The sequence below is a fragment of the Larimichthys crocea genome, chromosome XII, assembly GCF_000972845.2.
Source record: "Larimichthys crocea isolate SSNF chromosome XII, L_crocea_2.0, whole genome shotgun sequence".
Classification (NCBI taxonomy): domain Eukaryota; kingdom Metazoa; phylum Chordata; class Actinopteri; family Sciaenidae; genus Larimichthys; species Larimichthys crocea.
The window spans coordinates 28,301,377-28,313,574 of NC_040022.1; positions in this window are offsets into that span (position 1 = coordinate 28,301,377).

A 12,198-nucleotide genomic window follows, 5' to 3' on the forward strand; every position below is an offset into this window, starting at 1 on the left:
CAGTATTTGACCAGGTTGACTGTAGTGGATGTAAGTGAAGTGTTTCAGTGGAATTCAAATGAAATTTGTTACAGAGACGTAGACATCTATGTCTCCCTTAGCATTAATTATATTACCTCCAGTGATCCCTTAACTTTTCATCGGGCACCATCATCAGGTCATTTTTAATAGGTCCATCCTGTTTATAACCAAAACCAAACACAGAGAATCAGCCACAGCTGTACTCTATATTTAGTGCTACTGTAATTAGCACATGCTAACAGATTAAATAAAATTGTGAACATGGAAAACATTATGCCTGCTAGACGTCAGTATTTAGTATCTAGCAGTGTCAGTGAGGCGCATGTTAGCATTTAGCTGAAAGCAGCACTCGCTGTGCTTAAGTACAGTACGTCTTACCTCATGGGTTACCGTTTGAATATATTTTTAATTGTCATAATAGTCAAAATGCTAATGGATGTAAATGAAAAAGTCTATAATTCAACAAAAAGTCCATCTGCCAAGGAAGACTAAAATGTGGTTAGAAGGTCCTAAAAGAGCTGATTTTTACTTTGTATTTTTGTCTTTGGTTAAAAAGATCAAAATTATAGATGACAGGAAATGACCACTGAGGATAATCATGAGGCGAGTTACCAGATTGTTAGGCACACCTATTTGCAATAAATTCTACCTTTATGGAGATTATCACATTCAGCTTTTGAGGACATGGAGGTGTCGATTTAGCTGTCAATTGCGGAGGTTTTACTCCGTGGTGGTGTTGGCTGGACTGATTGGTACAGAAAGGTGTATCTAATGTGAGGGAGGATAAAATGTTGGAAACACATTTCAGTGTTTTTTAATGCAGTTAAACATCACCATTAACTATCAAGTGATATGAAAACCTGAATACAGCCTCGATAAAGGTATCGCTGGGCTGTTGCATTGAATTACAGTCGGTTCTGTGTATCAAACAGACTGAGAGCTCCCTATATTACTCTGTTCATTACATTGACAACACTGATGATACTCATCTTACAGCTACTCATCTTACTCATTACTCATTTTGTTGTGTTGCTGTTTGTGTGTTGCGTTAAATACGATAATTTATCCAATCTTATAACATCTGTACACAAAATAATGTAAGCCTGTTTGTGAATTTGGATGTCACTGTGCAGGGTTTACATATCAATCATTCTCAGATCCACACAGCTGCACAAAGTGTTTTAAGTCGTCCCATGGCTGAATGTAAGTATAGTCAAGTTCAATCTGTTGCTTGCCTGTGATTTCAAACTCTCAAGGGTCCTACAAACCCGTCACCTCAGAGGGGATTCTGAAGTTATCAAGTCTGCAGCCGTGTTGGGTGGAAGCCAGCTACAGTAGCTCTGAACACCTGTGTTTTTAGTATTTTTTTGTGTTTTTTTTTTACACCAACCTGTTTTATGCGCACGCATGGAGCTGTGGAGATTATACGGACTACTTCATGATACATCAGGTGACCCATTCAAAACAGGTCATGGCTCTCTTGTTTATACTAAACCCTAAGCAGTGCTAGCACTCTCTGTGGAGAGACCGGAGATCCAGGCTGAAGTGAGGAGGAGAAGTGGACTCAGAGCTGGATCTAAGCACCGGGAGCGCAGAAGACGTCTGTTATGGGAACGCAAGATCTCTCCCCAATAAGACGGAGGAGCTAATGGCGCTAACCAGGGTACAGAGGAAGCATGGAGAGTATTGCATCACAGGACTCGCTGGTGACTTTGGACAACTTGTGAGAGCGGAAAGGAAAGCAGAGAGAGCACACAGCCGGAGTCAGAATGTGTACGTGGGGAGCCCACTCCACCCGCTGAGCCACCCACCCCAACACCCATATTTATTTATTTAGGAGTCATTTTCGTATCCACCTTGTATATTATGAGCTGCTATAACAAGTACATTTCCCCAATGTGGGATCAATAAAGTCTGTCTTATCTTATCGTTTGTTATAGTTGGTTTTCATGACTCCTGTTGTGACAGTGGGTGAAATGACATCACAGCATAGAGAAGTGAAGCATTTTCATGTAAACCAGTCATCAAAATGGTTGCTTTTTTTTAAAATGCACATCCCTGTAGCAGATTTATTCCTGATTTGTGGTTTGTTGTTTCAAATGATGGTCTTTATCGTCTCACCCAGTCCCACAGGAAGAATGCCATCTGTTATCATCGTGTTGACCCAGTCAAATCCCTTTTCTTTAACAATCAAACAGTCCTGTGAATGACAATTTCTTTGTTTGTCTTTTGAGGGGGACTGGTACAAATAGTCCCTTTTCAAAGTGTCCCAAAATTACACATGCTGATGACTCATCAGAAACACAACAACACAAACTCACTGCGTTTTGGCAACAATATTCAAGAGAGAGAGACATGAACAGCACCGTCATGTTGTCACCTGCAGAAGACCCCCGAGTTGGATTCTAACACTAACCCTAACAACTGAAGAAACATGTGAATGAATGGATGCCAGCGCAGTTAGAACAAGTCTCTGTCATCAAGTGGCTTGGCTGGAAAAATGCTTGAGTGCTCAAATGGGTCCAGGAATACGAAAACATGAGGAAGCATGTATTGGCGCACCGGGCACAGATGTGTGCAAATTGGTTTTTGGTCTCTATAGCTAATTTCCTCGTTCATGACAACTGTACTGAGGGTGAATTTATATACAACTCACCTGTTTAAATGATATTAAGGCTTAAAGTTATGCAGAATTAAGAGCATGAGCACTTTGACTGACAGGTGGGTGCTGTTACAGATGGTTTGTTTGAGTACCCAGACGTCATCCGGCCCACCTCAGGTCCACCGATGATCCATGTCTTTGCTAAGATTTAGATCAGGCAGGAGGCAGAAGAAGCAGTATGTCCGACATGGACCCAATAAGGTAATCCCTTATGCATCATAAATGGTCATACATTTCCATTCACATAATTAAATATAGCATTAAAGCATTAAATAGGAAAGTGACTTTTTCACATCCCCTGGCCTGAGCTTCATTTTAGTTCTTACTGTACCAGTCACTGTTTTAACTGGGACAACAACAGATAAGTAAAACACTGTTAACCTATACACACTGCTGATCTGAAGTCTCGTCAGTGTGGTTCATGACCAGCTCACCTACGAATTTCTTATTATTGCACATAATTCTGGCATCTAGATGAGAGCTTCTTAAATGTTTTTAGCTGAGGACCCCAGTGAGAGATTAGCTCCGCTTGCTCTGGGAAACAGGCTTATTAAAAAATTTCATATCCTCATCATAAAGGGACCCACCAGCAACAAGCCTCAATTTGGATCTCAACCCACAGTTTAAGGAGGGCTGGCAGATTACTGCTGAGGATTTACCATGCTTTTTCGTTGCGTTGCTGTCACCTCTAAATTCTTAAATGCTTCTCTTTCGGGAAATTCTGAGGAAAAAAATGTTTCCACAACGAAGGCAGCTCAATCAGGAGCTTATTCAGCTGCAGACATTTGACAGAGAAATGAGAGGATTTGAAAAAGAGGATGTTGCTTTTGTTTTAAAATGGACCTTGGTTTTCCTTTTGTAACATACCCTCTGTGCTCGTACAGAGACACTGTTTCTTGTCTGCACCTGTCAAACATAGTTACAGTGAATGACTCTGTTTCCCAGCCTGCTACCCTTTTCCAAACAGCAAGTCTGTGAAATGTGTTGCCCCGAAAACAGAAGACAAGTGCTGCCTAAAGCGTCTTTTCTCATGTTTCACAAAGAGCGAGAGCGTCACACACTTAGGGCTCTATTCTTCTTTACCGAAGGCGTCCATTGGCAAAACGACAGATATTCTCCGTGAATCAAGAGGCTGTGACACCGCTGGTTTTGGCGTGTCAAAACAGTTTGAGACTTCCAGGGTCATTGCTAGATGCCCTGTCTGTACCTGAGTCAGTTCAGGAGTTGGAGGAGGGTTTGCGGGTGGGGCGAGTTGCAAAATATAGAAATCCTCAGTTTCAAAGCTTTGATTTCTTTCAAGGGATTCAAATGAAGTAAAGGCAGGCATTTCTCTCTTTCCCCCCTTTTTTACTGCAGTCATTACACAAGCACATCAAAGGAGTCTCCTCCTCTCACCATATGCTATATAGTTTCATAATCTAATGAGGGTTTTGTAATTACACCGTCTACCAGGGGAATGGAGCTCATCGATTCTCTGGGAAAAGAAATTTCATTACACGGACCCACTGTAAACCGTTGATACTATCAACAGCTTTGTACTTTCATTTCATTTAATCATTTTACAAGACAAAAGGACTTGTCAGGGTTACATGTTAAAGAGAGAGTTACAGAAGTGAATGTAAATCACGGCGTCTTTGAAAACTTTCCAGGACAGAGGAGAGAGAGATGCTGAAGAGTCAAGTCACTTGCATAGGTAGCACCATGCAGGAAGCTTTTCATCTCATCATGTCATTTGTTTTCCCCGTGGAGCGCAGTAGTCTGTGTGACATTTCAATATATGCATTATACACAACTAATGAATACTGCTTTTTTTTGTTTTGTTGTGGATGCACCTCGCATCCAGCAGTAGGAAACCCTCTGATACATTCATCAAGCCATCAAATGACAAATGAGACACTCGCTGTCGTGGAATTATTTATACGTTTCTGTGTATCTGCGTATAATAATGGCTAGAGCTGTTAAAAGTGTAGCCTTCTCACAGCTGTGTGCTGAAATCCTTTTAAGTCAAGCCTGGGAACTCCACTCTGAAAGTTTGCTTTGTCTCAGCTGTGAAAGCTACATCTTCCCCGCCGTGACCAGAATGCAAACAAAGCTGATTGAAGTCTTCATTTTCATTTCAATTCAATACTTACATTTTACAAGGTCATTATTTTTATAAACATCTCCTGCATTGTTTACATCTGTGTATCAGTCAGTCGTTTATCTCGGGCTGGATGACGTGGAAAATCATTTCATCACTGATAAATGCTGCCATTTTAGTATAGTGTTGATGACGGAAGCCTAAAGAAACCAGAGGGTTCATCGTCAAAACCAAGCATTGACCTCTGTGGCTGTGAAGTGAAGCCAATTAAGAAGTGCCAAAAACTGCAGTTCCTCAATCATCCACTTGAGGCTGGCTCCAGAAGTGAGTCAGTCTCCATAAGTCCCCATGTTCAAATGTCCAACTTCACAGCAGAAATAAACAGCCTGGTACAAAAAACTGTTTTGGTCTCTGTAGCTAATTTCCCCGTTCATGACAACTGTACTGAGGGTGAATGTATATACAACTCACCTGTTCACATGATATTAAGGCTTAAAGTTACAGTGCTGTTACAGATGGCTTGTTGGAGCACCTAGGCGTCATTCAGCCCAACTTAGGTCCATCGATGCACGTCTGTGCCCATCTTTAGATTAGCCGGAAGACAAGATTACCAATATAATAGTGGCAGAAGGCATCACTCTGAGCATCACAACCTGTGGGTGATGTCGCAGATATAACACCCATTCTTTACACTGTCACTGGTTAAACCTTTAAATATAATCTATATCTACATCTATATATATATATCTATTATATATATATATATATATTATCTATATAATATACTATATATATATATATATATATATAATGCAAACATTTAAGTGTGCATGGATTGGTTTAAAATAAATGTAAATTGTATAAATTGTAAAATGAAAAATAACTTTCTGATATACTTTGTGATAAAATATATTCCATCTAAATGCAAATCATCGATATTTGCTTTTTTCTTTTATCTGCTTTTGCAAAACAATAAGTGCCTTGTGATTTATTTCAATAATGGTGTGGTCGCTGGGTGGGGACTGCCTGCTAATATATTTTGCCCACCAGCTGAATCTGTGCTTAACGTTGTTTTACCTTTTTGTCAATAATTTGCTCAGCTTGTGCAGCTGGAGGATCAACTCAAGTTCATTTACAATGAGCTCTGCACGCTGAAAACAAACTGGGTGTGGATGAAGACAGGGCAGAGTGTCCTAAGTTTGTGTTCTGCTTGTTCAATAAATTGATCATCCAGTCTCCCTTTTGTTGCACTTTTGGATAATGAGCACCGTCGCTGCTGACTCCAGTAAAATATATCCTAAAGTCTGGTCCATTCCTTCACTGTGGGCTCTGAAGTTGCCCTGCTGTTTGTGGGTGAGCTCAGTCCTGCCCTCGTATGAACAGACAGCAACATACAGAGAGAGAAAGAAAGAGTATTCACTCGTTCTTTCCTCCACTTCCTTCCACAGTAACGTTAGCTCACATGGTGCTTTGCGGTAGGAGATGGGTCTGTACTTAGGCCAAAATCTGCAGACTGACTGGCCATTGTCCTGTTTATTTCTGCTGTGTGACAGGCTGGTAGATCAATCTACACTGAGAAAAAGCGTCAAAAATGTATCAGCATGAAATACTTTTTTTTTTCCCAGTCAAATATTGTCCTACATCCACCTGTATTTCACTGCACAGAGTTACACACCCAGGAGACGAGGCACTCATTTAAAGTCATTTTCTGACCACCAGCCCTCGTTTTTACATTTCTCCAATTTCTGGCTCATCAGCTGCTTTACTCTATTCATCAACTACCTTTTACTAACTTTGTCTGCCACTTGGCACTGGGAAGGTTTATCATCATCATTCCTTTTTTTTTTTCAGTGAGGAAAACAGCAGCCCGCTGCCTCTGGAAACAAGGTTGGCTAGAGCCACAAGCGTGAACTAGTTGTGACCCTAAAAGCAAAATAACAAGATGCTAAAAAGGTCAGGAGAGCTGAGAACTGCAGTGTTGGCTGATAATTCTCTATGGGTTTGCCACTATAACTGAACCCTTACCCATTACAATTTGTCATTTCATCTATTCTAAACATAAGGACTATTATTTAGTGCACATTTAACCCATACATTTGTACATTTGAGACAGCTGGTAGCTGTGATTTAAACGTATCAGGATACTGCAATGAAAACAGAATTTCTTGGCCTTCATTCGCTGCAGATATTAATTGCATCACGTCTTCTTGGATTATGTAGATCACATGATCCAATCTGTTTAAACCCAGACTATCCCATAATGTCTTAAATCTCCTCATTCCTGTAACACTTTGTATGTGAGCAGTGCAAATGAATATGATATTAATGTCTGCTTTCATTATGTACTCTTAATATAAAACAAATGGTTAAATTATATTACAGCTTTGGTAATGAATTTTTAATATAATAGACCATCCATCTTGAAAATTAGTACTCCCAAATTAGTGCACTCACTTTGTACATTGCAATTACTCCTGACAGGTGCAGTGGATTTATGTGGGCTTCCACAGGATTTCCACTGTTTGAGTTTTTCTAAGATCGGATGAATAAAAGTTTGAGCCGTTACTTGTGAGTTCTTTAGCATGGAGTGGATGTTCATTCATTGTCTGCGTCACACACTGCATTTCCCAGGATTCACCTGTGGGTCTTTGGTGGCTTTTTTAAAATTTCTGGTTATTAAGTTAGAATTTCTGTAAAAAATCAATGCTTGAAATGGATTTCTAATCCGCGGTAACGTCTTAGCGCAGCTGCGAAAAGCTGTTTCATTTCAGAATAAATTGGAGTCATTACTCTAATCAACAGGTGCTGTATTTTCATCCAAGCAATGTATTTGGCTCAAGACGTGTTCATTGTTCTGATTGCCACACACATTAGAAAGAAAACGTTTAATTCAGGCCACATGCACAAACGCTGAAACCCACCGAGGACCTTCTTTACCGTTATTAGGTGCTACAGTGATGCATCATAGTACCCATTTATGTCATTAAGACTACCCTCCGGGGTGTTATCGCTATATTTAGTTATTGGAAATTTGATGAGGAATAGATCTATGAGCACGTACACCGACCAGAGCTGACGTTAGCAGCGGTATCCGGTCCTTCTCGCGCCAATAAAACTGAGACGTTTCTAATTAGCACCAAGATAGATCACGCCTGTTTGCCGCGTTCCCCTGAGCTATGTGAAACATCTCTCGCAGCGCAGTGTTGGATTACACGTGGACAAGAGAAAGGAAGCAGGATTCATTCTGGTTATACATATAACACTTGACTTCCTGCGCCAGTAAGTACAATCCCAGCCTGCTCAACATCTAATTACAACAACCACTGATGTCAAAGCCCCGGGGATTGGCACTAAACAGTTCAAGATTATAACACCCGCTTCTCATGTACGACCAATTTCTAATGTTTTATTTCCTGACCATGGCAAACACGCTGAGATAAACAGTGGAGTAGCCAATTACACTTCTATTTTAATACCAAAAATCACTTTGTACACATTTTATACTGGAGCACAAAGAAATCTGTTGGACAAAAGGGCATGAACCAGCATCAGTTCCTCAAACTCAAGCCAATAAGCAATGTTTCTTGTACAGTAATAAACTTGCTACATTCATTGTGTCATATTGCTAACCATTCACTTTCTTTCAAGCTACAACCTTTCTGATATGATATATATACACACATAAAATATGATGAGAGGAGGGTCTGTGGTCAGCAACCAGGAGTGTTTTTGATTTGAAAGCACAGATCCTTAACATTTTCATCATAGTTTTTGATTTGAAAGCACAGATCCTTAACATTTTCATCATATCAATCCTATGTTTTGAGAGGGATCCCTCCTCTGTGGCTCTTCATGAGGTTTCTTCCACCTTTTTTCCCTGTTAAAGGTTTTTTGTGGGCAAGTTTTTCCTCACTTGAACCGAGGGTCTAAGGACAGAGGGTGTCACTCCCTGTACAGATTGTAAAGCCCTCTGAGGCAAATGTACTTTGTGACTTTGGGCTATACAAAAAAAATCAGATTTTTTTGATTTGACATACCATCAGTTAAGAAAAAGCCAATACGAGATACGAAAGTGTGAAGTAAGAATAAATGTGTTCTGAGTTTGTTAGACCAAAGAAGAAATAGTTATCAACCATCCAGCCAAACTGGAATGACTAAAAATATCGAACTGTATGAAATTAGGTGTCAAAATCAGGTGAAAATGAATTCTCAGTTCACAAAATGACATGACTAACTTTGAAACACTTTGAGTGAGAATTCATCTCTATCTCTCTTTTCAAGTGTTTTCATCATCTATTTTCCAGCATATTTCATTTATTTTGAAAGAACTCTAAGAATTGCCTTTACACAGACTTTAAAAGTAGATACAGATTTTTTTGTCTGATATCTCCAGATATGGAGTTCCACAACAGCAAAAGCCCTTTCAGATTTTGAAACCATTAGCAGATCTCTGCCCGAGGATCTCAAAGCAGGCTCGTAGATGTAGGCAGCAGCCAGACTATTCAAGGCTTCAAAAACAAGTGGTAAAATCTTCAAATCAAATGGCGTGCACATGCACAAATGGATTCAGGACGTTGACAGGAGCCTGTGCACATTTCTCCTAATTTGTGCATCTGTCGTGATGCCAGTACAAGCATAGTAACTGTAATTTTCAATGAACACAAGTAGCTTGTCATCTTCTGCTTTTTTGTGTCAGTACCTGCTCAAAGCACATTTTCTCCCCCAGTGAGTCATAAAAATATATTTGAGTGGGAACATGGGACTTGTATGATCAAACTGTTTTCAGTGTATTTCAGGTATTGCCACATTCACCAGAACTGAACTGTTAAAGACTATAACTTGTGCGACTTTTCAGCCATACATGACCTTTGACCTCTGGCGTGCTCTGCCTTTACAGACAGGTACCTGCAGCACACTGTACAAGTCTCATTACTATTCAATACATTCAACTCTTACAGCGGACCTCAAACCAGGAAGACGCAGCACCATTAATGTTCATTTTTTACCGCACTGATTCAAATCAGCAGCAGTTTTGTTAAGAGAGAAAAAGCTGTCAAAGCTCTGCTTTCAGAGGAGTGAGCAGCTTTGCATTATGCTCCGGCGAGGTTTAGCAACCGAATTAAAGAGCCAAGGATACAATGAACACCAAGGCATCTGACGCGGCATAATGTCTGTGGAAATCATTTTTCCTCAAAGCTGTCTCTTCATTGTCTGCCTGCTGACACAAATTTCTGATTCCATTGTGAAGCTAAAAATTGGTTGAAAATTGGTAAAAGCAAGAGCAAATGAGATGTTGCCGAGCATTACATCTGCCGCAACAAAGCAGACAAACGGTCGGCAGCGCTGATTTGAGTGAGCCATCAGTCACAAACTTACCTGCGTGCAGCGTGCAGAGCCGCACAGACACTAGATAAAGCACGGACTCTGATAGGCATTTGCTTTGCCATTGTGTCTCACCATCGCTGCTACACTTTTATTATCTGCGCAGCCTCAGATGAATTTGCTATCATAAAACCAGGTCTGCGACAACAATGGCGCTGGGAGATTGACAATGACCAGATAACACGTGAGTGAGAAAACACAGGCTTTTCATGAAAGCAAGTCATTTCAATAACTGTCAGATTTCTGGTGGCGCGTCAGAACTGAACGAATGTGTCTTTTGTCAGTTTTGTCAGCGTCTTTGTTTCCTGACAGTGTCTTTATCCGACTGATCCAAACATGTCGTTGAGGTATGCGTCTGTATTCATCAAGGCCCGGCTGAGATATTTTTTCCCTCTGTGACTAGCTGCTATATATGCCAAGCTACAGAATCATAATAGAGTTTCTCTTTCTCTATTCCCTGGTGGTGGCTCTTCTTATTTTACTCATTCAATTATGAAGAATGAAATATGGGATTAGATATTTTCAGGGCTCTTTTTTTCCTCCACCATCCATTTTATATTCCATACAATTTCACGCTTTGTGGAATTTTCCAGCCACAAGTTAATTAATCAGGTAAGGAGATGTTGGGGTTACTGCATCGCAAGACTAAATGACCCATATTTAGCACAAAGAAAAACTTCACTCTGAGGTATCCCAAGAACAAAAAGCAGCACGGCAAGCCAGGCGCTTCGTGTTCAGCAGCGATGGTCCCTCCGTTTCATCTCAGGGCGGCTTTTAACGAGATAAACCCTCCACTGACAGTGACCTGAGATGAAAGTAAGAGACACAAAGCCGACAAGAGTTCAGGGAAAGTTCTTCAATGCCCCACCTACCCACCCACTCACCCCGCCTAAACCTCTCTCAAACCCGGTCCTGGTGTTGCTGAGAGATGGGAGGGAAGAGGGGCAGTGGTGGACTAGAAAAGTTCCTTCGCCTCTATTACAACTTTGTGGTTGATCCCACAAGGAGGCCTCGCTAGGTGCTAAAGATGCAGGGATTGACGGCTCTAATCTCGCCGACTTTCTCCGTCTCGCTCGAACTTGGCCTCTTCTTTTGTTCTCTAAGCCTCGGATTCTCTCGTTTCTACATCTCTATTTGGACGCAAGGCTGGTTTCTGCTGAGGGGAGGGGAGAGGATGCTGCTGCAGGAACCACGGGAGTGGAACAGAGGCTGCTGCAGCAGAGGCTCAACGTCCTCTAAAGGGAAAAACTGATGTGTGTGTTGACCTGCTGACACATGTGAATGAGAGATTTTTGATTATCTGACAAATGTAGTAAAAAACATTCAATTTCATTCTAGACTCATAAGAAGTCATTTAGTTGATCTGCTTTTCATTCTAGCTGTGTAATCAGGGAATATTTCACACCTGGAACGCAAGTCGAATGCAATTAACTACCTGCAGAGGCAGAACAGAAAGGCAGCAGTACTCAGGGATCCGCTGCATTAATAACTTGCCACATGAAAACTAATTTGTTTTGGCTAGCAAGAGACATTGTGTTAACAGCGCGTAGTTTTATTGAGCGTGTTGTGAAAGAGAAGATAACAGCGAGTCACCTTCAGTGTAGAGTCAAGACTGTAACTGTTCTCAGAGAGGAATGCCGTTCACATCATGGGGGGTGGATGGTAAAGAGGGGGAGGGGTCTCATTAGGGCAGCAAATAACGATTCATTTTATTATTGATTCATCTGCCGATTATTTTCTCAACTAATCCATTTCTTGTTTGGTCCATAAGATGTCAGAAAATGGTGATATGAACACCCGAGGTGACGTCCTTAAATATCTGTGAATAAGTCTTTCAGTTTACCGTCACAGAGGGATGAAAAAAACAGGAAATATTCACAATGACTCAAACGATTAACAGATTACCAAAACAGTTGCAGTTAATTTTTTAAGCTTACAACTAATTAATTAATTATAATTGTTGCAGCTCTGGGTCCTCCATTTACAACTCAACGACTCAAGCATTCATGTCTGAATGCTTGAGTCGTAAACATTAGAGAAGCCTCAGAGAAAC